We start from the raw sequence: 27,024 nt of genomic DNA, 5'->3' as shown, positions 1-27,024 counted from the left end.
ATCTTTTCCTTCCCCCCTCATCAGTGTATTTCATATTAAACAATTTTTATGATTTTTGGTGGGGGGATATATAAGAAAAAAGGCTAAATGTGTTCCTAAAAAGTGGATGTAATTTTGATCACTTAAATTTACACCAAACAAATTTTTGTGCCATGTTTGGACAACTTTTAATAATGATTTTAGGTTGCCCATGATCCCTACCACCATTCCTGCACTGCCATTATCTGGGTTAATATGAGTCTGTTCACTCATTCAGTGATGGTTTTTCTTGAGCACATACTTTGTGCCAGGCACTGCTCTAGGCTCTGGGGAGACAGCAAGGAATAAAACTGTCTCTTCTTTCATAAAGCTCAGATTCTGATGAGCGATGAACGTGTATATAGTCTCATGGGCTGGATCATATTTCATTTGCCTCAACAGGTCCTTCTTGAGTTTTGGAAGTGGGAACAAGCCCCCAAGCTCCTTTTCTTTCACCATCTCCCACATGTGGTCTCTTTTGGGTAAATTTTTGGGAGAACTTGGCTGCTTATTGGCAATGCCTGATGACTGAGTTTAATTAACCATTCACAACCTGGTAACTTTTCTAGTAGCTGATGTCACAGGAAGAAGAGGAGGAAAGGGATGCCACCTTCCAGGGCTGAAATAGTTGTCAAAGGGCCACTGGCACTTGTACAGGGTGTGAGAGGAAGTCACACTGCATCAAGGCAGTTTAGCATGGTGTCCACAGTGTAGCTCTGAGGACTCACAGACCTGGGTCCAAATTCTGGTTTTGCCACATATATATCTACACAGCTTTGGGCAGATGACTTAACCTATCTGAAGCTCATTCTCTGCCAGCTCCCACCCCTACCTCCCACAGAATGAGGAAAATGATAACTGTCACCTAAGAGGCTGCAAATAATCAATCAATGAGGTTTTATAAATGTATGTGTGTGGATACAGTGCTTGGTATAGTGAGCGCCTGGCACAAGGCTCAATGAATGGTAGCTGTTATTACTAAGTATAATTTAGTGTTACTTCCCTCCTACCAGCTTTACTGAGGTATGATTGACAAATAAAAATTGTATATATTTCAGGTGTACAGCATGTTTTGGTATACATATACATTGTGAAATGATTACTACAATCAAGCTGATTAACATATCTATCCTCTCACATAGTTGCCATTGTGTGTGTGTGTGTGTGTGTGTGTGCGGTGAGACCACTTGAAATATCAATATATACTCTCTTGGAAAATTTCAAATATACAGTATAAAATTATTAACCTTCTCTACCAGCTGTATCCTATAGTCATCATACTGTACATTTGGTCTCCAGAACTTATTCATCCTATAACTGAAAGTTTGTACCCTTTAACCAGCATCTTCCCATTTCTCCCAGCCCCCAGCCCCTGGTAACCACCATCCTACTCTGTAACTATGAGTTTGACTATTTTAGATAACACATATAAGTGACATTATGCAGTATTTGTTAATGTTTCTTAATTTTCACATATAATGGGAGCTTCTTGATTAACTGCACTGTAATTAGAGAACATATACCATACAGTTTGACAAGTGCTGAGACAAGGGAAATACAGGTTGATACAGGTGCATATAGCAAGGACACCTGACAGTCTAGGCAGACTGCCTGGAGGAGGAGTGAGTTATAAGCATAACACTGAAGGATGAGTAGGATACAGCTGGTAGAGAAGGTGTGTATGTATGCATGTGTGTATGTGCCAGGGAGTAGTGGCTGAAGGGCCTCAGTCTTATGAGCGAGACCCATAAATGGACAGGACAGGTTCCAATGTAATTTAGTAAATGTTATGATGGAGGAGAGCCTGGAACGTTAGGAGCTCGGCAAAGTGTAATGGCTCTGCTTCATGAAGTTATGGATATGTAAAGCTAAAAGGTGTGCTGCATGCTTAAGCTAAAAGGTGTGCTGCATGCTTGTCAGACCTGGGTTTGAGTCTTCTTTTGCCTCTTAACAATTTTACTTTGGGCTAGATAATAAACTTCTTTCAGTCTGTTTTCTCATCCTTACAATAGGACTAAAAATTCCTGCCTGGCAGGATCTACATGAAGCTATCTGAGATACATCAGATACAATCAAGCAGTTAGCAAAAGGCAGGTGTCAGGGCTCCGCTAGTGAGAGTGATTTTAATCCCCGGGTGTCAGTTCTTACAATGTCACAATGGGCATCTGGCCCACAGAGAGACTCTGAGGTCATGCTGCCACTGCAAAACACCCAGGAGGCACGGCAGCAGGTAGAGAGGACAAGAATAGCCAGGAGCCCTGACAGAAGGAGCCTGTGAGCATGGCACGCTCTGGCCAAGGAAGAGCCCAGCAAGCTGGAGGGTGTTGAAAGCCGCGTGCGCAGAGCACTGGGCCGGAAGATTTGGACCCTACCAGCTATGCACAGGCTCCTCCAATGAGCTTGGCCCTCCTGAGTCTCAATTTCCTTAAATGAAAAGCGCATTGACATATATACACTAATATGTATAAAATAGATAACTAATAAGAAGCTGCTGTATAAAAAAAATAAATAAAATGAAATTCAAAAAAAAAATGCAGGAGAAGTTTGCATGGCAGATTTGATCCTCCCCACCCACAGTGGAGAACTAGATTGAGAAGAACTCAGAAGCTTTGTCCAGATTCGGTAGGAAAAAGCATTCAGATCAATCAGTAGTGTCTGCTCTGAGTGACAGGGAAGTGGCAGCATGTGGGCCATGTAGTTTTTATTCCTGGAACTTGCTAGGAACCCCTAACATTCTTGTGTGCTTATTTTGTACCAAGCACCATACTAAATGGATCATGTGAATTATATAATTTAATTCTCTTAACAACCCTGTTAAGTCAGGGACTATTATTATCCTCATTTTACAGACGAGGAATCTGGCACAGAGAGGTTGAGTAATTTGCCCTAAGTCATACAGTTGTTAGTTGTGACCAGAGTCTCTTCCAGCTCTCGTAGTCCATTGAGACTGAAAGCTCCTTGAGAAGAGGAGCTTTATCATACTTAGTTTTGAATCCCTAGGGCCTGGTAGGCTTTCAGACCATATTTATTGCTATGCTGAACTCAGTGGTTCTAGCTGAACATACAATCATTTGGGGCCTCTAAAAATTTTCTCACACTTGGACCCAGCCTCAGATCCCTTGCACCTGAATCTCTGAGGCTGGGGCCTGGGCACCTGATTCATGATTCTGGCTAAATATTCTGATTCTTTACCAAATGCTAGCCCTCCTTCTCTGTTCCTGCTTCATGGCACTGGGGGGTGCTGTTGGATAGTCTAAGAATTAATAGCCCCCTCAACCCAGGAAAGGCGTTTCTTTTTGTTTTCAAATTTGTTTTGTGTATCTCCTCGCAAGAACTTGGAGAACTTGCGAGATTGACCTGCACTAGACTTTCTGTGGCTCTTTTGAATGTTAGCCATTGATGTTTAAGCAAATAGATGTATAAGATGGTGAGTCTGCAGTTTTGTTTTGTTTTCAGCCTTCCTTAGGAGCAGGAGTCTGTGTTCAGGAAGAGGAGGTTTGCAAGGAATCATGTGAGGTGAGGTGGTCTGAATAATAGGCCCTCAAAGGTGTCCATGTCCTAATCCCCAGAACCTGGGCTATGTTACCTTACATGGCAAAGGGAACGTTGCAGATGTGATTAAGTTAATGATCTTGAGATAGGGAGATTATCCTGTGGACCCAATGTACTCACACGTGTCCTTAAAAGCTGGAAGTGGATGCAGAAATTTAGATCAGAGAAGGGGATGTGAGGATAGAAGCAGAGCTAGAGTCAGAGGGGGATTTGAAGATGCTTTGTTGATGGCGTTGAATATAGAGGAAGGGGCTACAAGCTTGTCATGGGATGAAGGCAGCCTGTAGAAGCTGGAAAAAGGTTTTCCCCTACAGCTTCCGGAAAGAACACAGTCCTGCTGACACTTTGGTTTTAGCCTAGCAAAATCCATTTTGGACTTCTGAACGTCAGATTTGTAAGATAATAAAATTGTGTTTCTTTAACTACTATATTTATGGTAATAATAGCAGCAATATGAAACGAATACATGAAGAATACCTGAAATGTCTCCCCATGGTAGACATTACTGCTTGGCTACCTAATGACCATTCCTAACCCCCTCCTCCCTTGCCTTCTTCCCAGGTACTTGTATTTCTAGCCTGCTTTGTACTCTGGTGATCATGTGACCCGATGAGTCATAAGGAAAAGTCAGCAGGGGAAAGTGTCTTCTTCCCTGAAAAAAGAAGCTAGGTACTCAGTGAGAGCTCTCTCTCACTGTCTCAGCCACCCCCTGATTTCTTACTTTGAGAACATACTGTGAGAATGTGATGTCTTGAGCTGCAGCAGCCATCTTGGGACCATGAGGTGAAAGTCCATACATCACACCCTCAACCATCCTTAGGATCTGAAACCATTGCTAGGTCATCCCAATGCGTCATAACCATTATACTTCACTTTCTAAAATATGTCCCTAATTGCTCTCTCAGGAGCCACACAATTTCCTCCAGAGAATTATATAAAAATCGATAAATATTTATTGACTGCCCCAAGCTCCAGGCTGAGCATTGGGATGAAGATATGGATTAAGCAGTCCTGTTCTGGAGGAGTTCACAATGTATTTATACGATTTTCTTCGGTTACAATTATGCCAGAAACCCAACTTTATAGTGGTGCTATAAATGAGACAAGAAATAAATCTAAGGAAACTAGCATGGTGCTTAATAAATGTTAGTATACTGTGATTATTAGAGGACTTTCAGTTTAGAAAGCTCTTTTATATGTTTTTCATTTTAATTTTCATCTTCATGAAGATCTTGAAAATAAGGAGAATAAAATTGTTACTCTCCATTTGCAGATGAGGAAACAGAGACCCAGATTTTGTAATACTTTCTCAGTGGCACTGAAACCCCATGGCTGGGTGCTCAGTAGGTCCCAGGTTTCCTAATTTCTGCTTTGCTGCTTTTTTCCCTCATGAATCATTCAATGTCAAAACAGGTAAAAATCATCTGGCTCAGGGATGGCAAGAAGATTTTTATTTACTTCATGTGTCAGCTCTGGGCTACTTGTCCCGATTGCCTGAAGCAATGTATTATGTCCTGCTTATGGGGAAAGGGTGCTGTGATTGATTAGTAATGTCTGCATGGGCTTTTGGTGGATGAGTGAGGGTGGCATGTACTTGCTCTACCTGATCTAGTCCAACTCTGTCATTTAACCAACAAAGAAATGAACTTTAGAGAAGGAAATTGACTTACTCAAGGTTACATAATGAACTAGGGGCAGGGCTGGGACTAATGATTTTTCTCACTTCAGTCCAGCTTCCAAGACTACCAGTCATACTTAACTATTTCAACATCCTTTTTCTAGGGAACCCTCATACACTGTTGGTAGGAATGTAAATTGGTGCAGCCACTGTGGAAAACAGTATGGAGGTTTCTCAGAAATATAGAAATAGAACTGCCATATGACCCAGTAGTTCCACTCCTGGGTATATATCTGAAAAAACCAAAAATACTAATTTGGAAAGATGCATGCCCCACAATGTTCATAGCAGCATTATTTTCAATAGTCAAAATATGGAAGCAACTTAAGTGTCCATCAATAGATGAATGGGTGCAGAAGATGTGTTATTTATATACAATGGAATACTACTCAGCCATAAAAAGAATGAATCTAAAAAATACAACAAACTGGTGAGTATAACAAAAACGAAGCAGACTCACAGATATAGAGAACAAACTAATGGTTACCAGTGGGGAGAGGGAAAGGGGGAGGGGCAAAATAAATAGGGGTAGGGGATTAAGAGGTACAGACTACTACATATAAAATAGATAAACTACAGGGATATATTGTATAGCCCAGGCAATATAGCCAATATTTTATAATATTATAAATGGAGTATAACCTTTAAAAATTGTGAATTACTATGTTGTACACCTGAAACTTACACAATATTATAGATCAACTATACCTCAATAAAAGAACTTAAAAATACCCATTCTTTTTCATACCTCAGTGGATTTCCATTGTTTAAGTGGAAATCATTGAGGCAACCTAGAACATTAAAGACCATAGGCTCTAATCTCAGCTATGACGCTCTGTAGCATTAAACACACTAATCTTGTTGTGCTTACAAATGAATCTGCTTCCCCTGCATATCTTCCCCTATCTCAAAGAAACTGGACAGCATTGTGAACTAGATATTGCTTAAGACATGTCAGCCAAGAAGTTTAACATGAAAGAAACACTGTGGCATAGACTATGTAGAGACCTTGAAAGGCAGCTTGAGTCAGTCAATTGGGCTCTCAGTGTGTGTCAAGGCTGTAAGCTGGAGAGGAAAGAATGGCTAGATTTGCACTTTGCAAGAAATAAAACAAAAGAAGCAATCCTTTCACCTCCCAGGTTACAGAACTCTGGCTTGATTTTTGACATGTGATTGGGTTTTGGAAAGAATCCCATTTCCCATGGGCATTTGGTCCTTTGTGAGAGAGGCTGGGTTGCTCTCAGGTTTTAAAGTAATCAAAAGCTCTGGGCCCTTCGGGTTAGGAGGGAGAGCAGTGACCCAGGCTGATGTGGGGAACTCTGACTGGCTCTTTCATTTAACTGTAGCTCCTTAGGCCCTGGGATGTATGCTTGGTTTGTAAACTGTAAAAGCACCTTGCAGGTGAGAAGTAGCATTTCTATGGTCTGAACAACAACATAAATTATTTCTGCACTTTTCAGAGAGGGGCCTTGGGGTCAGAGGGAGTCTGTGGAAATTCTGCTTATCAGTGACAGTGAACTGGAGCGGCCTGGATAATTGAATCTGTATACTGGGTCTTCTAGCAGAAACATTATAGACCGTAAATGCAGAACCAGATCATAAAAAGTTAGCCTTTATGGTTTAGTATTACTATTGCCCTAAAAGTCAATAGTTTAATTTTTAAATACTCCATGGCATTTCAAAGTTTACAAAGTCCTTTTCCACGTATCATCCTGTTGATTTTCCACGAGGGGCAGGGGGGAGTCTCCCTATTTTAGAGGAGAGGCAACAGAAGTTCAGAGATGCTGAGTGACAGGTGGAAGGTCAGGCGCTGAATCACTGGAGAGGCTGGGACCTTTGGGTGCCCAACCCAGCGGTATTTCTGTCTCATTGTGGTGGCCTTTGCAGGGTGAGTGTGGTTACCTGGAGTCCTGAGGGAGGAGCGGAGGTCAAGGCCAGGGGAGGGGCACGTGTGGTTAGAGCAGTTGGAAGTGTTGGACTTGGGGTGGGCTTGCGTCGGTGGAGGGCTGGGCAGGCAGGATTCTGGGGGTGAAGGACACGGTATAACCAGGAGATTGGTTTGTTATCAGTTGTTATTGATTGAATTCTTACTTTGAATTAGGCAATGTGTTGCAGGCTTAACGTTCATAACCTCATTTAATTTGTAGCAAGCGCTATTACTTTTAGGTTGTGCAACCTGATTCAGGAAGGCTGAACATCTGGCCCAAAGTCACACAGCTTGGGAAGGGATGGGGCCCAGGATAGAAATCTGGTGTATCAGCTCTGAAGCCTGTGCATCTGACGACCACGTGAAGCCCGAATTGCGTGAGCCCATGAGGTGTAGTATTGGGAAACAAAATTGTAAAAGTAGGCTGGGGCCAGTTGGGGAGGCTCTGAGATGCCAAATTAAGGAGCCTTGGGCATTGTCTTGTGGGCAGCGGGGAGCCACTAGATGGGAAAGGAGAGCAGAAGTCTGCCTCTCCTTCCTGAGTCAAATGGAAATCTTACTTGTAAGTCAAGAGGGCGCACGCCTGGTGCCATTTCCATGGGCTCTCACTCAGCTTTACTCCCATTCCCACTACACCCGTCCACTTTCTTCTAAAAATAAAGTAAGAATCATTTAAGAACCTCTGAAATTCTGAAGCCATTCTTGCCGTGAGCTTGGCGAAGGTCCTGGGAGGATGCAGAGGGACAGTCTGGCCCGGCCGACTCTAGCCTCTCTCTCTGGCCAGCAGCCTCTGCACGGCTGTTCCCCAGGGAGTGCGCTCTGGCATCCTCGACTTACTTCATGTGCCCCTAAATAAACACTGTGGATTTAAATGCTCCCACGGGGCCTTTCTAGAGAGAAGAGTGTTCCTGAAACAAAAACTCAGATGACGTTGACATGTGTCCAGCTCATTGGTCTCGCTGACGAGGGACCGCATTCCCGGCGGCCCATTCAGGAGGTCTTTGCTGATGCCACAGGGCCTGGCCTGGACTCCTTGCTGGCCTCACATGTCAGAGTGGAGGTGGCTGTGTGGGATGTGGGAGCTTGCCGGGACCTTTAGTTGGGGAGTGATGTGATGTGATGGGCTGTGATGGAATGGAGTGGCCTGGTCCAGATGTGCCCCGTGTGTCCTTCACGGGAGGTGTGGCTTCATGTCTGTGGTCCTCTCACCCCCATCAGATAGTAGAGCATATCTGTCTATTGCTTTATACTTTGTAAGGATTGTATACATACGTGAGCTCATTGAATTTTCTCACAGCAACCCTGGGAAATATTATACAAGTTATCCGAAATTTACAGGTCAGGGCACTGAGCCTTAGAGGATGTCTCTTGGACAGATCTCAGCGTCCTATCCTCCTTCTTCCCCATACAACTGTGTAATTGGGTGAAGCTGGATTTTAAAGACTACCAAGGCAGGCACGATGGGGGGCAATTCTTAGGAACGAGCCGTGGTGTGCTGCTTAGCAGAGGGAATGTGTGCTGTCTATCTGTCATCTGTCCTTGCAGATCCATTCTCTTCTCTACTTTACTCTGCACCCTGGGAAGCTGACCCTAACAGACTCCTTCTGTGGGTTCCATTGCCCCCTGGCTTCTGGCTGGGTTCAGCCAATGGTTGGCACTGACAGGGGATTGGGGGGGTGTGGAGAGTGACCTGGCAGGGGGTTCTCCCAGTCAGGAGGCCATGAGTTGGCTAAGTTCTAGGCAGCCTCGCTGCCACTAACCCCAGGGAACTGCACTCCCCCTTGATGGTTTTCTTGAACTCTGCTCACATCTTAAAGAAGAGCCGCTTTATTCACGTCCCGCCCCCATTACAGATTTAGTGTACTACCTGCATCTGCTGGGGACCCATACAGCTCACTGCACAGGTAGTGAACTTGCAAAGGTTGTTTGTCACACACATTAAAGAAGGTATTGAGTATAAATGTCTGCTATTGATCTGCGGGTTGGGTAAGGACGGGCTGTGTCTCTCCAGGCACTAATTGGTGGATTTGAATTTTCTCCCGTTGGCCTCTTTCTTCTCCGGTTCCTGCCCAGTCAGGAATTTTCCACCTAGTAAAACTTCCAGATAATTAAATGTCCACTTTAAATGCTGTGAATCTGGAGAGAGTGACTCAGGGGCAAGGGAGAGTTTATTCTGGTGCCAGCGGTGCCTGTTTTGTGCCTCGTGTCCAGTGAGGGCCATGGTGGTGCCAGTGGTCCAGAGATGTGCCCCCATCAGACTCTTCCTGCCACAACAAAAACCCCTGGTTGGCAAGAAGGTTTAACTTAGAGACTGTTTAATTATGTATGAGTGATAATGTTTGTGGATACATTTGTAAAGTGGATGTGATGATTATCATAGCAAACCCTGGCCAAAGCAGAGAAAGGAGAAAACCCATGAAAAATCCTGCGTCTGATGCAGCTCTGCTCTGATGTCCAGATCAGAATTGGAATTATCTCCATTTCTTTAAAGGTGCAGACAGTTAATCCCGCAGCTGTATGCTCTGACCAGAATCTGTCATTTGTATCTGGCAGATTGAAAAAAGATCCCCAGTGAATTATTTCTCCTATGTCATGTCCCTTTGCAGTGTGACCTCGCTTGCTCCTCCCAGCGAGGGGTTGGGGTCCATTTCTCCACCTTCTGGAATCTAGGTTGGACTTGTGACTTGTTTTGGTGAGGAGAATGCAGCAGAATTGACATCCTGAGATTTAAGGAGCCTATTCAGAAGGCTTTTGCTTTCACTCAGAGGAAAACGTATTTACTATGTAAAGAAGCCCAGAATATCCATGTGGAGAGGCCACGAGGAGGATAACAGACACTCTGCAGAGCAGAGAGGAGGGGTCCCTGCTGAGCTCTGCTGGACTTCCCTGGTGGCACAGTGGTTGGGAATTCGCCTGCCAATGCAGGGGACACGGGTTCGAGCCCCGGTCCAGGAAGATCCCACATGCCGCGGAGCAAGTGGGCCCGTGTGCCACAACTGCTGAGCCTGCGCTCTAGAGCCCGCGTGCCACAACTACTGAGCCCACACACCACAACTACTGAAGCCTGCGCACCTAGAGCCCGTGCTCCCCAATAAGAGAAGCCACCACAATGAGAAGCCCGCGCACCGCAACGAAGAGCAGCCCCCTCTCGCCGCAACTAGAGAAAGCCCGCGCGCGGCAACGAAGACCCAGCGCAACCAAAAATAAATAAATAAATAAATTTATAAAACAAAAAAAGAGAGACACCACTGCAATGAGAAGCACATGCACCTCAGCGAAGACCCAACGCAGTAAAAAAAAAAAAAAAAAAAAAAAGCCTCAGAATTGGGAGCAAAGAAAATAATTGTCCATCCTCATAACTGAGAGCAAAGAAAATGATTGTTGTTGGATGCCAACAGGGTGTGGTGTGATTATTATTTGGGTGGGTTATTATGCAGCAGTAGAAAGCTGGTACACTATCATGTCCAGCTTTACTTGACACACAGGGTGATGGGCTTGGAACCCATGAATTCACAAATACTGAGTGAATATTTTTTCAATAAATACTTTATGCATTGTCATCTACTGGAAAGAGTCCAGTCTTGGATCTGGGTTTGGATCCTGACCCTGTGGGTGATCTTTCTGACCATGACTTTCCACATTGGTTAAACAAATGTGGAGCATCGTGAGATTATAGGAGATAATGAACGTAAAGCACATGGGCGTAGTGAGCACCAACAAATGCGGCCATTAATTCACCTTTATGACTGTGAAGAGGACAGGGTCTTTGCTTTCAGTATTACAGGTTAGTGAAGAAGTATAGTTAATTTGGGGGATGAATATGATAAATTCCAAACTAACCATACAACAGAGTCCAGGCAGGGAGAGAGGGATTCCTTCCAGGGAGTGTCTTCCTAAAAGAGGTGGCATCTGAACCAGGGCTCTCAAAAGAAAATAGATTTTAGCAAGCTGGCAGTCTCCGGCAATCTCTAGATGACAGGCGGTCTCCTTAATGACAGCAATTCTTGTCACTTGGGGTTTTATGTATTGTTGGATTTTATTCCTTGTTTATCTTTGCAGCTTTTTCCTCTTAAAGTACAGTATACCCACAGATCAGCACCAGGGCAGTACAAGTGGGAGGTGGTAAGTGGAAGGCAGAGTGCTTCCATATGGAGGGGCCAGGATCTGTCCTGCCTTTCCCCCAAAGCCTCCAGCCCTCAAATACCACTGCTCTGAGTGTAAACAGGGATACACCAGCTTGGATTCCAGAGCCACTGAGCAGGGCTGGATTTTAGCCAGTTGCACATGGCATTTTGCCTTCCTAGATCCTTCTGTGTCAGCAGCCAGTGTGTTGGATTTTATACAGTCTGGCCGAGAGTGGCAGTGGCCATGGGCCTCGGCCTACCCTTCTTGAGTTAGGTAGATAGCGTTTCAATCTCAGCTGCATCATAGTTTCAACTTTGGCTAGGTTACTTCACTTCTTTGTGTCCAGTTTCCTTCTTTGTAAAATGGAGACACTTAGACCTCTTTTATAGGCTGTTGTGAGGATTAGATGAGGTGACACATGGAGGACTGCCAATCCTGTGCCTGGCAGGCTGCTGGCCCTCAACAAATGCTCTTTCTTTTTGTCTTCCTCTCCTGCTCTCACAGGTTGGTTTTCCTTTAAATAATGCTCCCCTCCCTCCCCCTTACTTTTCTCAGTAGTGCTGTCCCTTTAGCTCTGCCTCACTCTTAGCTGCTTCTGTTGGCGGGAAGAGGCCAGCATCATAGCACGTGTGAAGACGGCAAGTTTGAAGAAGGATTTGAGTTCAAATCTTGATGCTACTGTTCACTGGCTCGGTGACCTCGGGAAAGTTACTTATGCTTGCTGAGCTTTTGTTTTCTTACTTGCAAAATAGGCATCCAAATGTCTACTTTATACAACCCTTTTGAGATTAAATGACTTAATGAATAAAACATACCCAATCTGGAGCTTACTCAGTGTCTCTCCCCTTCATCCAGGAATATGTAATCCCCATCATGTTCCAACTTGTATTTTGGCCAATCACTCTGGCTTCTGTACACCCTTCACAGGCAATAACCAAAGGGACTGAATTTAATGGCACTTCTAGAGTTGTGTTCTCTGGTGACTCATCTGGAAAATGGAGGCAGGCATTGAATGAGTGTTCTTTTGGCCTATCCTCGAGGCCTGGTTGTCCTACTTAACTGGAGCCAGCATCCCGAGAGCAGATTCTGTGGTGGTGTGGCCCAGGGAGGAGCTGGATTTGCCACCCCTCCACGCCAGATTCTTCCCCAGGGCCTGGGGCTGTGGGAAAAATAAGACAAGAGTCTGCCTCTGAGTAGCTCAGAGTTTAGCAGAAAGGACCAAAATATAAGGGTCTGACTTTACAGTTTGGGCTGCAGATATTGTCCTCCAAGTGTCCTGGAGTGCAATCTTCTCTCTAACTCCCTCCTGCTCTTACTAAAAGAAGCCTATTCATTCTCCTCCAGGAACCCTAACAGGGTTCCTGGATACTCACCACTGTGTGTGTGGGGAGGCCCAGACCTGCTGTCTCCCAGCTCATCACAAGAATCCAGGAGGCAAACCCTATTGTCTAAGGCAGGAGGTGCCCACCTTCCACAGGAGATGGCTTGCTTTGGGATGGTTTGGTGGCTGCTGGGTGCTTGGACAGGGGAGCTGATGTAGCAGTTGTAGTGAAGGGAGTCTGAAGGAGCCTTTTTCTCTATTCTTCTTGTTGCTACTGACCAGGTTTCTTCAAGGGTGGATGATTCTCCTTGCCAAGGTTGAACTTCGGCACTGATCAAATGGACAAATTCTTGCCTGGTAAACATTGCCAGATGTGGCAGAAAAGGCTGGTACTCACCAATATTCATGTTCTTTTCTTCCTCCTGGGCATGGAGCTCAGCTAGACTCCCAGACTCCCTTGAAGCTACGTGTGACCACGTGACTGGGCTCTAGCCAGTGGAATGTGGGTGGAAGTAATGGCACCAATTCAAGAACTGGCCCACGTGTGATCCTTGCTCTCTTTCTTCACCCACCTGCTGTATGGAAGGAACTCCGAGGACTTACATGGAAGGGGCCTGGGTTCCTGAATAACACATAGAGCAAGCCTCCCATCCCTACCACCTGGCACTGGGCTGTGGCATAAGACAGAAATAAACTTGTAATGGGTTCAACTATTGATTTAGGCCCTCAAGTGATTTCCTCTAAAGTGACTTGCTGCCCCCATTTCTAGATATAACAGAAACTGACCTCATTTGAGGTGGCCCTTTTCAAAGAGTCAATTATACAAGTGACCAGGAAAATCCAATACAGTGAGATGAAGTGGTAACAGGGACATGCAGAGGCTCTGGGAGCTCAGAGAAGGCTCTTAACCCAGGCTTGGAGGCTCATTCAGGAGAGACTCTGCCGAGCAACTCAGAGGGCAAGGTGGGGGATGGTGAGGATGAGGAGGAAGAGGCAAGCAGGCGCTAAGGAATCTGGGGCAGGGTAAGTGGTAGGGGGTTGAGGCCTCTGGCCAAGGCCAAGTTAGGAGTCCCAGTTGAAGGAGAAACAAGGAGCCCTAGGGCAAAGCTTTAAGATCTTGAGTCTTAAGAGCTGGCTTGGTTGGCTTGGTTTTAGGATTCAAGTCTGGGGAAGGGTGTGTGCAGTTGAACAGGAGACGAAGCAAACAGAGCCATCCAAAGTCTCCAAATTACTGTCAGTTGGCCGGGCCTACCATAGGATCTGCAGGGAAGCTCCTACATGCATCTGAGATATTCTAAGTAGGGAGTGGTGACGGATGATGGGTTTGAGATCCATTTAAGAGATACAGCAGGACTTGGTGACTGCTGGGAAGAGAGGAGTTAAGGCCAATATCCAGCTTTTTGGTTCAGGTGTCTGAATGGAAGGTTCTGCTATTCACTCACAGAGGGGACTTGGGATGAGCGGTATCATGGGGTAGGTATGAAAATGGATCTGGTTTGTGGAATCTTGGGTTTGAAGGACCATCCAGTTCCTGGCTCCATTTTCCAGATGAGTCACCAGAGAACACAACTCTAGAAGTGTCATTAAATTCAGTCCCTTTGGTTATTGCCTGTGAAGGGTGTACAGAAGCCAGAGTGATTGGCCAAAACACAAGTTGGAACATGACGAGGGACTACATATTCCTGGATGAAGGGGAGAGATATTGAGTAAGCCCCGGATTGGGTATGTTTCATTCATTAAGTCTAAGTCATTTAATCTCAAAAGGATTGTATAAAGTAGGTATTTGGATGCCCATTTTGCAAGTAAGAAAACAAAAGCTCAGTAAGCATAAGTAACTTTCCTGAGGTCACTGAGTCAGTGAACAGAAGTTTGAAGGGCCTCTGGGACACCCCGCAAGAGAAGTCCAGTAGGCAGGTAGCGATTGAGTCTGGATCTCGTGAGTGTGGTTGGAGCTGGAAGGGAGTAAGTGAGAGGAGAAGCAGGCCAAGACCGAATCCTGGGGAGCACTGACACTTATGGGATGGACAGACAAAGGAGGGCCCTTGTAGCTCCTTTGGGTTCCCCCCAGCTCCCAACAACAAGCCTCCCTTCCTGTTTAGGATACAACCATGCAACACCCGGATGGTTTTTTCAGCTTCAGCTTCATTTCCCTTAGACTAGCTGTTGGCTAAGGCCCAAACATGCTCCCTTTCTGAGCCCACCTAAGCTGGGATAACCCCACCAAGGCAAGTTCTGTTCTGCATTAGGACCCTGCTCTCCTAAGTCTTTATATCCAGGCTTTGGTTTTCCACCCCCGCTGCTTCAGCCTCAGTCTTGGAATTGGAGTTGGCGGCAAGGCCTCTGGCTGCATAATTCATTACGGGCCCCGCTCTCGTCCTCAGGCAGCCCACTGACAGTCTGACTCAGGCGTGAGTTCACACTTTGGGCATTTTAATAAATGCTGAGCATCCCAGCCAGCCCAGATTTCTCTGTTTCTGTGCCAGTGGCTTCTCTAAGGTGATCCCTTCCCATTTGTCATCCTCCGTTCCAGACTTCCTCTGGCCTTTTAATTAAAGTCCCCTACCGAAGAAGAAAGCATTTAGAAGGTGTGGCGAATGCTCCTTTAAGCTAATTGACCAAGATGTCTGAACATTCATGTGGTTTTGTTTAAAGAGTCTGACCTGGGTCAGGAACATTTGCTTTCCGTGGGGTTCATTTTTTTCCTTCTTGAAACTTCCACAGAACATTATTTTTTCAGATTGATCTGAGCCAGATATTCCCCTAACTTGCCCAAGTTGTCACAGATGATTATCTGGCAAAAAAAAAAATACTGTAGACCTATCTGATTTGGTGTTACCGGTTGCAGAATTATCAGATTCCATAAAAATCACCCAAAGGATTTCTCCCCGCCCTTATGAAAACATTACTTAGGTGTTGCTCTTCATGCCAGAAACCACTATGATTCCTAATTGGGCCTTTTAACCACTGTGCTACTCTTTTTATCTCTAAGACTGCTTTTCCTGCAGTGACCCGGTGGGTTCACTAGGAGATAGATCCTCCAGCCACCCTGGACACCTCCTTCTTTCTCAGGCTCCACATTCAACCAGCTACAGGCTGATTTGTTCACTACATATTTATTAACAGTGGACCATATGACAGGGATTATGTTTCAGCATTGGGAGTAGAGTGGCGAGCCAAGTGGAAGCAGTGCCCACAGTTCTAGAGATTCCATTTCACAAGGAAGACACTGAAACAAGCAATTACAATCGAGAAGGGTAATTCTTATGGTAGGACTACACCACTGTAAGCTTTCATTTAGCTCAGGATAAACAAATCTATCAACGCGAAGTTAGCTTTATTTATTTATTTTTAAAATTTTTATTTATTTATTTATTTATTTATGGCTGTGTTGGGTCTTCGTTTCTGTGCGAGGGCTTTCTCTAGTTGCGGCAAGTGGGGGCTGCTCTTCATCGCGGTGCGCGGGCCTCTCATTATCGCGGCCTTTCTTGTTGCGGAGCACAGGCTCCAGACGCGCAGGCTCAGTAATTGTGGCTCACGGGCCCAGTTGCTCCGCAGCATGTGGGATCTTCCCAGACCAGGGCTCGAACCCGTGTCCCCTGCATTGGCAGGCAGATTCTCAACCACTGTGCCACCAGGGAAGCCCCGTGAAGTTAGCTTTAAATTGCAAAGGTCTTATGCAAACATTGGTCATTCATTAATATTATCAATGAGTTCTTAGAACCTACTCTCAAACATGAAAGGAAAGGAGGAAAGGGCCCAAGCTGTGGGTTAGTGAGAGACAGACGAGGAGGTGGAAGCCAACGGTGAGAAAACGCGGGGCGGGATGACCAGCTCCAGGACTGAAGAAAAAGTTCATTTTTTCAAACTGCAGAGTTACTGGTCTCTGTGGTGAAAGGGAATTTCTGAACCATGAAATGGGAAGGAGGCCACCAAGACTGCTTAAACCCTTTGCCTTTACTCCCCACTCTCTGCTTCCTACCCAGGAGGCTGCCGTTGAGGGAACTGGGCTGCAGAGAGGAGAAGGGACCAGCCGAGGTCCCACAGTGAGCCAGTGACAGGCCTGGGCTGGACCCTGGGCCTCCTGACTCCTGCTCCAGGTATTTTTCTCACTATACATTTTTTCATTTTCTTGGTCGGGGCACCCTTAATTCAATAAAAACAAAATTCACAATTTCCTTTCTGACCAAGGACATCCTGTTTTACCTTTGGGTGTCACAAACACAAATACAAACTGATTGGCAGCCTGGTGATGTGCTCTCCCAGGCACGATACGGGCTGGGCCCTGGCCTGGTGCCTGCCTTTTCGGGGCTGCTGCTGGTTATGAAGGGATCATCACAACACCTGGTGGTGGTCATGGTGGGGGAAGGGAGGGGCCTCCCAGCAGGCTCTGCAAGGGCAGCCAGATCTGCGGTATGCACTGGATGGCCCAGGGAGGCCCTAAGCTTGCCACCCTGGGGCCCCCAATTGTCCTAATCACATGGGAGCTGGTCAGTGTTGAGGCTTCTCCTACAGGCTCTGCCCCAGAGCCCCTGAGCCATCCTGACTTGGGTGCAGGTCCAGCTCTCTCAACTTGGTGGATATGGAAGGAGTCTTGCAGCCTGGAGTGAGCTTGGGGTCCTCTGTGTGCCTGGGGATGATGGCAAGACCTAACATTAACTGAGAGTTTACCACCTGCCCAGAATTGTTGAAAGTGCTTCACGTGGGACAGCCTATTTAATCCTCCCGACAGCCCTAGTAGGAAGGTATTGTTTTGAATATCTGTATCATACAGATGAGGAAACTGAGACACAGAGGCACCTCCCACAGACAAGAAATAGCTGCACCAGGATTCAGACCCAAGCAGGATGATTTCAGGAGCCATGTATTGAACTATTAGGGATGCTGGAAATTACAACCCTCTCCCAGCTGGGTCCCATACAACTGGGCTTTTGCCTCAGATTCCCTGATCTGTACCTCAAATCCTTGATGAGGTTAAGACCTTCTATATTAGTTAGGACTTAGTTGCATGTGTCAGAAACTCAAATTGGTTTAAGCACAAAAGGAACTGGGTTGGCTTCCTTCGCTGGAAAGTCTAGGGGTCGTGCTGAATTAAAGCACAGCTGAAACTAGGCGCTCTAATGATCAAGTCAGGATTTTCCTTCTTTTTCTCTTTCTACTCTGTGCTCCTTTGTATTTGCTGCATTCTCAGGCAGGTGCCTCCCAAGTGAGGAAAGGTGGCCACCAGCAGCTCCTGGCTGGTGCTTCTCTTCCAAGTTTTAGGAGCAGATTCCTGCCCTAGTTTTAAGAGAAGCCCCTGTACTGACTCTCACTTGTACTAACTCTGGTCATGTGCCCATCCTGAACCAATCACTAGGACCATTCCCTCCTAGGGACTCCACTGGCAGAATTCCACTCCTGAGTCAGGATGGAGCCAGTGGAAGCCCTCTTTGAACCACTTGGACTGGGAGAGTTGAAGGTGGAGAGGGGCCACCAGTGAGCGACCAGCGGCTTCGTGTCCATCCCAGCTCACCTGGGATGCGGCAGAGTGCACAATCCAGAAGATCAAGGAATAGCCTTGTGCATCAGTCAGGAAATAGACGGCTCAAATTAGGATGCATCGAGAAGTTAATAAGGGCACTCTTCATGGCGGAATGGCGGGTAAGGAGATCACAAGGGATGTTGCGGAACTTTGGAGTTAACAGCAGAGAGGTTTTTTACCATTCCTTGTCCTGAAAGGGTGAGGGGGTGGTAACTGGACCAATGAAGAGAGGGCTGTATGGAAGGGCGCCCCCCTACAGCATCTGGACCTGCAGCGGAGGGATTCAGCCAGCCTGTGGTGACCAAAAAGAGAGGGCACTGGGGGAATAAATACCCCAACCTCTTTATTCTCTTCCTTTAATCTCTGGATCATATTTCCCATTGTTCCCATGAGGACAAGGACACCCATATAATCCACATGTCAGCCAGCAGGGACAGAGAGTCAAGTACAGAAAGCTGGTAAGTGGTGGGAGGGGCCTGGGCTCAGCTGACATATTGGCATGTGACCTTGTTGTTTCTGCCTTGAGGTTATTGGAGATGGGAGCATTTATTTAGCATAGAGGAAAAAGGGCTAGCGTGTCCTGGTATACTGTCAGCGCAGACAACTGGCTGTCCCGGACTGAGGGAAGGCTGTGGGTGGGAGAAGAGAGGTGAGCCCACTCAGGTCCAAAACACACCAAAATTTAAAAAGTAGGGTCCAGAGACTTCACTGGTGGTCCAGTGGTTAAGACTCTGCACTTCTACTGCAGGGGGCGCAGGTTCTATCCCTGGTTGGGGAACTAAGATCCCGTGTGCTGTGCAGAATGGCCAAAAAAAAAAAAAAAAAACGGTCCACATTTGTGAATAGATTCTGCCTTTTGAGGAGGTGGGGTTGGAACTGAGGGGTTGGACATCCATATGCAGTTCTGAGTGGTCTTTAAAAGTGTAGGCTGCCTGAGTTCAAGTTCTAACTGCAAGTTTGGGAGAGGTATTGGGTTGGCCAAAAAGTTCAGATTTTTCCATAAGGTGTTACAAAAAAGCTGAACGAACTTTTGGGCCAATCCAATACTTAAATTGTGCCTCAGTTTCTTCATCTGTAAAATGGGAATTATACTATTACCAGTCTGATGGGGTAGTGGCGCAGATTAAATAAAATTGTTCCAAGCACTTAGAACAGTCTAGTACATAGTAAGGGCTCAGTACTTGTTAGCTGTTATTATTGTTATTATTATTGGCAAGAGCACTGAACAGAGAGTCTTCAGACTTATATACCAGTCACGCTCTACTACGACTTGTTTTGTGCCCTTGGGCGAGTCACTTTCCTTCTTAGGCTTTGTTTTTCTCTTCTCTAAAGTTAAGGGGTGGGATTCAAAGTTTCTGAAGACACATTTTGGCTAGAAAATTCTAAATTCTGCAAGTTCCAAGTCCATCACAGATTTTGCAAAGGTGCCCAAAGGGGAAATGTGTTTCCAGGGCCCCTCGGACTCCTGCTAAAGAGATCTCAGGTTTCTCCCCCCAGCATCAGCTTGAGGAGTTCCCAGTAACGGGGACCTATATGGCTCCTCCCCGCAGGTGTCTCAGGGCCGCGTGCTCATCTGTTTTTGATGGCCTCCACCTGCAGGAGATCTCCTGGATGCTGCCAGGGGGAGGGGCCATCCCTTTGCTGCTGGTCCTTGGGGCAAATCACTCACTTGTGAAGGTCTCCCCTGAGGCCTGAAGTTCACCTTCAGGAGGGCCCTGAGCTGGCTGGGCGCGGCGTGGGACCGCTGGGAGGCTGTTACACCATCCGTGGGTGAGTAGGATGGCCCAAGGCCAATTAATGTTCTGAAATCTCATCTGGGGTTTTCAACTGCCGATTTGATCTCAAATGGCTTGAACTCAGGAAATTTGCCTTCCAGTTCTCTTTTCCTGCTTCCTCCTTGTGTTTCTTCTATTCCTTTCTCTTGATAAAGGTAAGCCCCTTAGTCTGGCCTCGGGCATTGGCTCCGCTGCCTCCCAGCTCTCCTTGCTGCCTCTGAGGCCCTTGCTCTCTGAGCTGCTGCTCTGGGGGCCTTAGTTCCTTGATTATGCCAAGCGGTTCGCACCTCAGGGGCTTGGCACATGCTGTTCCCGTGCCTGGAACACCTCTCCATCCCTTTTCTCATCAGCTAACTCCTACTCATCCTTTGGATCTCAGTTTAAAGCTCATTTACTCCTTGGAGCCTCTGTTGACACCCATGGTTACGGGTTTGGAGGATGTTCTCAATGTCTATTTTCCCGACAGGACAGGGAGGGCAGGACTGTTTCTGCCCAGTTCATGCTGGCCTCCCTGCGCCTGGGACAGAGTCTGGTGCTCGGTCACTATTTGTAATTAATTGATCCTTCTCCATTTGTTGCTGCTTCTCTTCTTCTTCCTCCTTCTTGTCTTTTTTTCTTCCCATCTTCTCTTTCTAAAATGCAAACCTGATGACGTCAGCATCTGTTAAGATTGTCTGACTTTCCCATCTTCTTGGATAAAGGTTTGATTTACAGGACTCACCAGGACGGCTCCTTGCCCTCTTCCCAACCCTGTCCCCACAAGCACTTTCTTTCACTCCACCCATGCCCGCCCCCACCCAAATGCTCTTTCCCATCTTTAGGCTTCTTCACAGACTGCTCACTCTGCCTGGACTATCTTCCCTGACTGTTACCTCCAGTTTTTTTTTAGTTCATAGCTCAAGGGTCCCTTCTCTTGGAAATTTGCACTTAACCTTCTGGACTGACCAGTTGCCTCTTCCCTTTCCCACAGTCCATTGGGCCTCCCTTCCTCATGGTTCTGGCCCTGCTGGGTTGGACTTGTCTCTTTACTTGTATTCCTCACTATAGTGGGAAGGGCCTTAAAGGACCATGCCTCCATTTGGAATCCCTGGTACCTTGTATATATTGCCTTGCACACAGTAGGTACTCAGCAGAAGTTTACTGAATACTGAGTTTTGTTAATGATAGTTAACCGGGTCACGTCCAGCTTTGTGTTGAGATAACATATCACTTACTACCTGAACAGACATAACAGTTACTCCACCCTTGCCAATGACTGTCCAGTTTTGGGGTATCGTGTGTTTAGAGGAGATGGCTCTATCCTCAGTCCCAGGAGGGTGAATCATGGTTGGTTTAAGTCATCCATGGTGGTCTCAAACTCTTTGTCAGTAATTGGTTTGGATATGGACCCATGAACCAATCATATGGTCCCTAGGACTTGAGAGGAAACTCACTGTGGGGCTTCTGGGAAAGAACTTTATTGCTGATAAGAGAGATGCAAAAGAAAGAATGTCCCCTTTTTTAGATAGAGTGTCCTCGAGTGATCCCTGCTGCAGCCATCTTGTGACCATGAGGCAAGAAATCAGCGACATGCTGAGGTCACAAATCACAAGGCTGGCCAGCACTGAGCCTTTGACGACATCTTCCTGCCCCCGAATTAACCAAATGTAGAATTTCCCCTCGTTCCTGGACTTCTGGCTACGTGGGTTAGTAAACCTTTATTGTTTAAGCTATTTAAAATCAAGTCTTCTGTTACTTTTAGCTGAAAACATTTAAACTGATTTACTGCCCGTATGTTCTTGGGCAGGTGACTTATTCTTGCTCAACTTGAGTTTCTTTATCTGTAGAAAGAGATGCCAGTCTTTCTGCACATCTTTTCATTGGTGATCTTGTAAAAGACGTGAATTTACCTGGAAAGAGGGCAGAGCTGCACGAGTGGAAGAAGGGGTTGGCATCGGCCCCTGCTAGGGGGCTGGATGGGATAAAAACACTGGAGATGGCTTGCTCTTCCTTCTTTGTTTTTTGACCAGGTGGTAGGTTTAAACATCGAAAAGTATAGAATGAACTTCCACAAAGCAGGAGGCTGGGTTTCACTCAGCTGCTTTCTCACTAAGCTGCAAAATCCAGAAGCAAACAGGGAAGTTAAGCTCTGCCCTGTGTCGTAATGTCTTTACTATATTGCCCTTGTCACATACATTATTTTTTATTCACCTGGATTGAACTTTTAAAGGAATGAAAAGAAACTGTAGAATAACATAAGGTGAGAATTTCCCATCCACTTCTTCCTCCCATCTACTAACTCACACTGCCCACACCACTGCCCAAACCAACCACTATTACTCTCTTGTTTTTCTGCCTTAGAGGTGTTTTATGTACATACAAGCACAGAGTACACAAAATAGAGTATTATTCCCCCACTTTTTTTTTAACTTAATCAGTTTATCACTGTTCTGCACTTTCACTCAGAAGTATATCTTGAGATTTTTCCTTAACAGCACGTAGCAAACTTAATTATTCTTTTTCTTTTGTAGTATCCCAGTATTTCATTGTAGGGTGTATCAATTTATTTACTCCGTTCCTCATTGGTGGTCCTTTAGATGTTTCTAATATTCATTATTACAAACACTGTTGTAATGAATAACCCCATGATTAGTCTGGTTTAACCATAGGAAAAATTTTTAGGAGCAGAATTGCTGGGATAGAGGATATATGCATTTACAGCACTCTGAAAGGTAGCCCACTTGAATCATAAGTACTGAATCAGGGCCAAAGGAAAAAGACTTGAAAGTCCCTTCTTTTATCCGCACCTGGACCTGTTCCAAATATCATTCTGTGCCAATCTGACTACCTTTCTTTGCTCTGCAAACATTTACTGTAGACATGGGATGGCTATTCTGGTGGAGTGGCTCTTTCCTGAATGAATGAGCCTAGTTAAGAGCCTGGAGATGATTTAGCCGATGAGGACTTGAAAGCCCAGAGAGGTAGAGTCATTTCTCCAGGGCTCTACAGCACAGCTGGAGCCAGGACCTCGGGCTGCTTGAGTCCCAGCCCCGGACTCTTTCCTTTGTGCAGGCTGTCTTTTTCCATTGCAGTGCTCTTCGGAAACCTCCGCAGGGAGATGCCACATAATTAAGGTCACATCTTGAATAGTGTTCTTCACAGACCCCTTGTGTATTCTTCAGTCCTGTCACATGGAACCACTCACCGCTTGTTTGTTCGTGTGTTCATTCATTCATTCGTGGTTCACAGAAAGGAAATAAACCTCAGAGTGCCCTGCAGACGTGGAGGGGCTGGCTGTGTGCCGGGTGGTTGCTCTGCTCTGAACTGACCCAGCGTCACCAGGAGTTGGGAGGCCAGTCCTGCCTGCTCCACGTCAAGAGAATAAAATCAGGCTGGACACACAGGGGAAGGAGCCAGAATGGGGAGGGAACTTAAAAACAGCTCTCGTAAAGGCATGACTGGGAGAAGTGGAAGTGATTGTCTTCAAGAAGGGTTTTGGAGAGTCAGAGGTCTGTGTTCAGGCTGAGGCTTCCCCGAGCAGAGGGGCTGGGGGTTCCGTGCTGCCCCTGAGAGGAGAGGAAGACAGATGCCTGGGCTGATGACAGGCAGGAGGAAGGGTGGGAGCTGACATTGCCTGGGCTGGGCGGCTTTGAGGGGTGAGCAAGTCATTCTTGCCGAAGACCCTTCAGTGGCCTCCCATGACTTTTAGGATAAAGACCACACTTCTTGCCATGGCCTAGGAGAGCCAGCATGGTCTGGCTTCCTGTCCCTCGCCCCCCTCCCCTTCAGGCTCTCCTTATTTTACCGTCTCCCCTGCTACTGGGCCTCCCTTCTTTGATCACACCACATCTTTACCTGTTTCAATGCCCTAGCACGTGCTGCTCCCTTTAAAATGGGGCCAGTGACAAGTCCTTCCTCAGTGGTATTGCATGACATAATAACAACAATGATAATAATAATAGCAGACACATTGAGACCACTCGCCACATCCCAAGTATTCTAAGCATTTTACACCTATGTTAAGTCATTTAATGTGCACAGAAGCCCTGTGAGGCACGTGGTGCTCTTATCCCCATTTTAAAGGTGGGAAGCTATCAGACTGGGCTGCTCAGGAAGCCGACTCCGAGATGGGGAAGGGTGTGCCGGCTGCTTACAAGGGAGCGCTCTTGGGACCAGCACCCGTGGAAGGAGGGGAGGAAGCGGGAGGGCCCAGGGGAGAAGCTGAATTGTGACCGGTCTCAGCCGAGACCTCAACTGACCCCATGGGATGCTCTAGCTTGGATGGTCCTTCAGTTGGTCCAAGTTGGGGGGAGGGGACTGGGATTTGAACCACTGTGTTGATCGGACATTGGACGTGAGCATGAACTTGGGTGAGGTAGTTTTCTTCAGCCAAAGCCATCCCCAAAGGAGGCTGCCAGCTGTGGGCTGTCCGAGGCAGCACTCCCAGACACTGGGGGCCCTAAGTTCTTCATTCCTTGAAGGGCACCTGGGGGCACTGCATCCACCAGGCACACAGAGGGCAAGCAACTGCCCCAGAGTTTTCAGGGGGATTGGAACTCATGCTATACTGCCTCCCAGGGAATCCTTGTGTTTCGAATAGTGCCTGACAATTAGTACTCAATAATTGTCAGCTGCTATTATTATTATTGTTATTATTTTACAGGTGAGAAAACTAGATATTGGTGAGGTGAAGTCGTGTTACCAAAGTCACACAGCTTTTAGGGAGTAGAGGTGGGGTTTTAACTCCATTTCGTTAACTAGAGAATTAATTAATATAAGCTTCATTAGAGCAGGGACTTGGTCATCACTGTTGTCACCAGGGCCTAACATGCTTGGCATATAGTAGGTGCCCAGTAAAAACCTGTGGAATTAATTAGTTACTTAGCTAAAATACTTACGGAGCTTTGAGTCTGATTTCCCAGGCCTCTGCTCCTTCCACCGGCTCCCTCCACTGGCAGCCCCTTAGAGAGTATCTGATCTAAGCACCCTCATCTCACAGGTGAGGAACCAACACTCAGAGAGAAGGGGCTTGCCCAAGGTCCCAGAGCCTCTTGGTGGCTGGTCAGGACCCTTACCTAGGTTTCTGTGGTCAGTGGTCATTCTACCCATTAATGTGTACGCCAGTCACCTGCAGATTCTGACTCAGCAGGTCCAGTGGGTCTGAGGTCCTGCATTTCTAATGAGCTCCCAGGTGGAGTGAGGTTGCTGGCCTAAGACCACCCTTGGAGGAGCAAGGCCACTGGGGACCACAGACGTTTGAGAGCAGGAGGCCCCTGCGAGCCACAGCGTGTTGGTGCCGAGATTTGGTGTCCAAAGCCTGGGGCCTGTTCCTCTTCCTGCCACACGTAATGCAGGTGCTGTCAGCAGGTGGCAGGAACACCTAGTTGTGGGATCACAAATGCACTCAGGCTCCTGGCTGTTCCCGACAAGCCTCCCCTCTAAATCAGTCACCTGCCGGAACTGGGGGGGACAGCTCGCTGTGTGTGTTGTGTGGGCTGCCCAGGTGGGCTGGAGTCAGGCCCAGGTTTGAGACCAGGAGCTGCTACATATTCATGAGAGGCTTGGGGGTGCTGCTTCCCCTCTCTGAGCCTCAGTTTCCTCACTTGTGAAATGGCAGGATACTGCTTGCTAACTCACAGGTCATTGTTGTGAGGCTTGAATGACATAAGTGCATGTCAGGTCCTCAGCTGGCAGGTAGCAAGTACTTGAGTGTTTGTTTTTCTTATTTTCATTTTTATGGGAGTCCAGTCTTGCAGGGAGTTTCTTGGTGATGAGGGAGGGAGGGTTGGAGGGTTACTCAGCTTCGTACACACGGGGTCGGCGGGAGGGACACCGCGTCCTCAGCCTGAGCATCATCCTGGCCTCCGTCCTTTCTCTTACCCCCCACATCCAATCAGTCACTCAGTCACCGATTCCCCTTCTTCCTAACTTCTGAGTATCTTCCAGGTCTGCTCACATCTCGTCGTCTCCAATGCCTAAATAAGTGGACTGGGCTGGTGATTGATCAGTAATTTACTTAACTTTCCCAAGCTCCCTGCAAGAAAGACTTGCAAGAAAGAGGTCTTATTATACCCACTTAACAGATGGAAAAATCTAGGCTCACAGTGGTCAAGTGGCTTCTCTAGCTGGTCAGTGTCAAAGTCAGGATGAAACCCAGGTCTTCTGGATAATGGATACTGTGCTTTAGCCTCTACGCATTGGTCCTAGTATTCTCAGCTGTAAAATGAGGGATTTAGCTAAGCGATCTTCACATTTATATACATCTATCACTCGATCTTGCCCTTGCCAGATGCCTTCCTTTGTCCAGTCATTGGGCCCCATCCCTTCCCTCCCAGCTCCATGTTCCGAAGCCTGCAGCATCCTTCGTCAGCGGCAAGGTCTGGCTGCCTGCCCAGGGTCCCCTTAGTCAAGCACATCTTTGTATCAAAAGTGACACAGATTCATACTGGTGTCCTGAATCTCCTCTGGAGGAATTGTAGATGATGAAGCTTTCACCATGGAATACTGCTGAGCTCCTTGAAATCATTTCCACACCTTCCCCCTCCCATCTCCATTGTCATGGGTCCAATCCGCCGTCATCTCTTGGGTTTCATCATAAGCTTCTTGAATTGGCATCTTCACTTTTCCAATCTCTACTCCATACTACAACTAGACTATATTTTATAAACACAAATCAGATTGTTATTCCCCTGCATAAAACCCAGTAAAGGCTCTCTTTTATCCTGGGAATGAAGTCCAGAATCCTCACCTTGACCTCTGAGGGCCTTTGTGATCTGCTCCTTTCCTACCCCCGCTTCTCTAGACTCTTCACGTCCACTCTTGTCGCTGCAGCCATATTGGACGTTTCTCTGTTTCCACACCAGGTCTCTGCCCGAAGGCTCTCTCCTGACTATTCATCCTGCGAGTCTCCTCAGGGACGTCTCTGACCCCACACGGCTGGGCTTGATCCTCTGCTCTGTCCCTCCCTAGAACCCTGTGCCTCTCCTGTCATAAGGGGCCCCGTGCTCTTACAATCAGTACATTGAACAGGTACAGCTTGGTGAGATACAAGCGTGAGACAGTTTTATTTCCCTGTAATCGTTGCCTTCAGATGTGTTTGATGGAATGTCCCTTTATAGCAGATCTGAGCGT

General features: G+C 46.7%; 1 protein-coding gene and 1 long non-coding RNA gene across 1 annotated transcript; one reads left to right on the top strand and one right to left on the bottom strand.

The window, feature by feature from the left end:
• Nucleotides 1-27,024, top strand: part of LOC309613154 (uncharacterized protein) — a gene marked incomplete at its 5' end in the record, with an annotated part of 177,196 nt that overhangs the window by 50,456 nt on the left and 99,716 nt on the right.
• Nucleotides 156-25,285, bottom strand: LOC309613488. Its single transcript, XR_014235755.1, has 2 exons — nt 10,248-25,285; nt 156-10,187 (listed from the first exon to the last, which is right to left on the bottom strand). It is a non-coding gene; the product is annotated as an uncharacterized lncRNA (long non-coding RNA).

This window comes from Balaenoptera borealis, assembly GCF_965194805.1.
Source record: "Balaenoptera borealis genome assembly, chromosome: 1".
Lineage (NCBI taxonomy): Eukaryota > Metazoa > Chordata > Mammalia > Artiodactyla > Balaenopteridae > Balaenoptera > Balaenoptera borealis.
The sequence above is the reverse complement of the archived record's forward strand: the minus strand, read 5'-3'. Positions and strand labels throughout refer to the sequence as shown.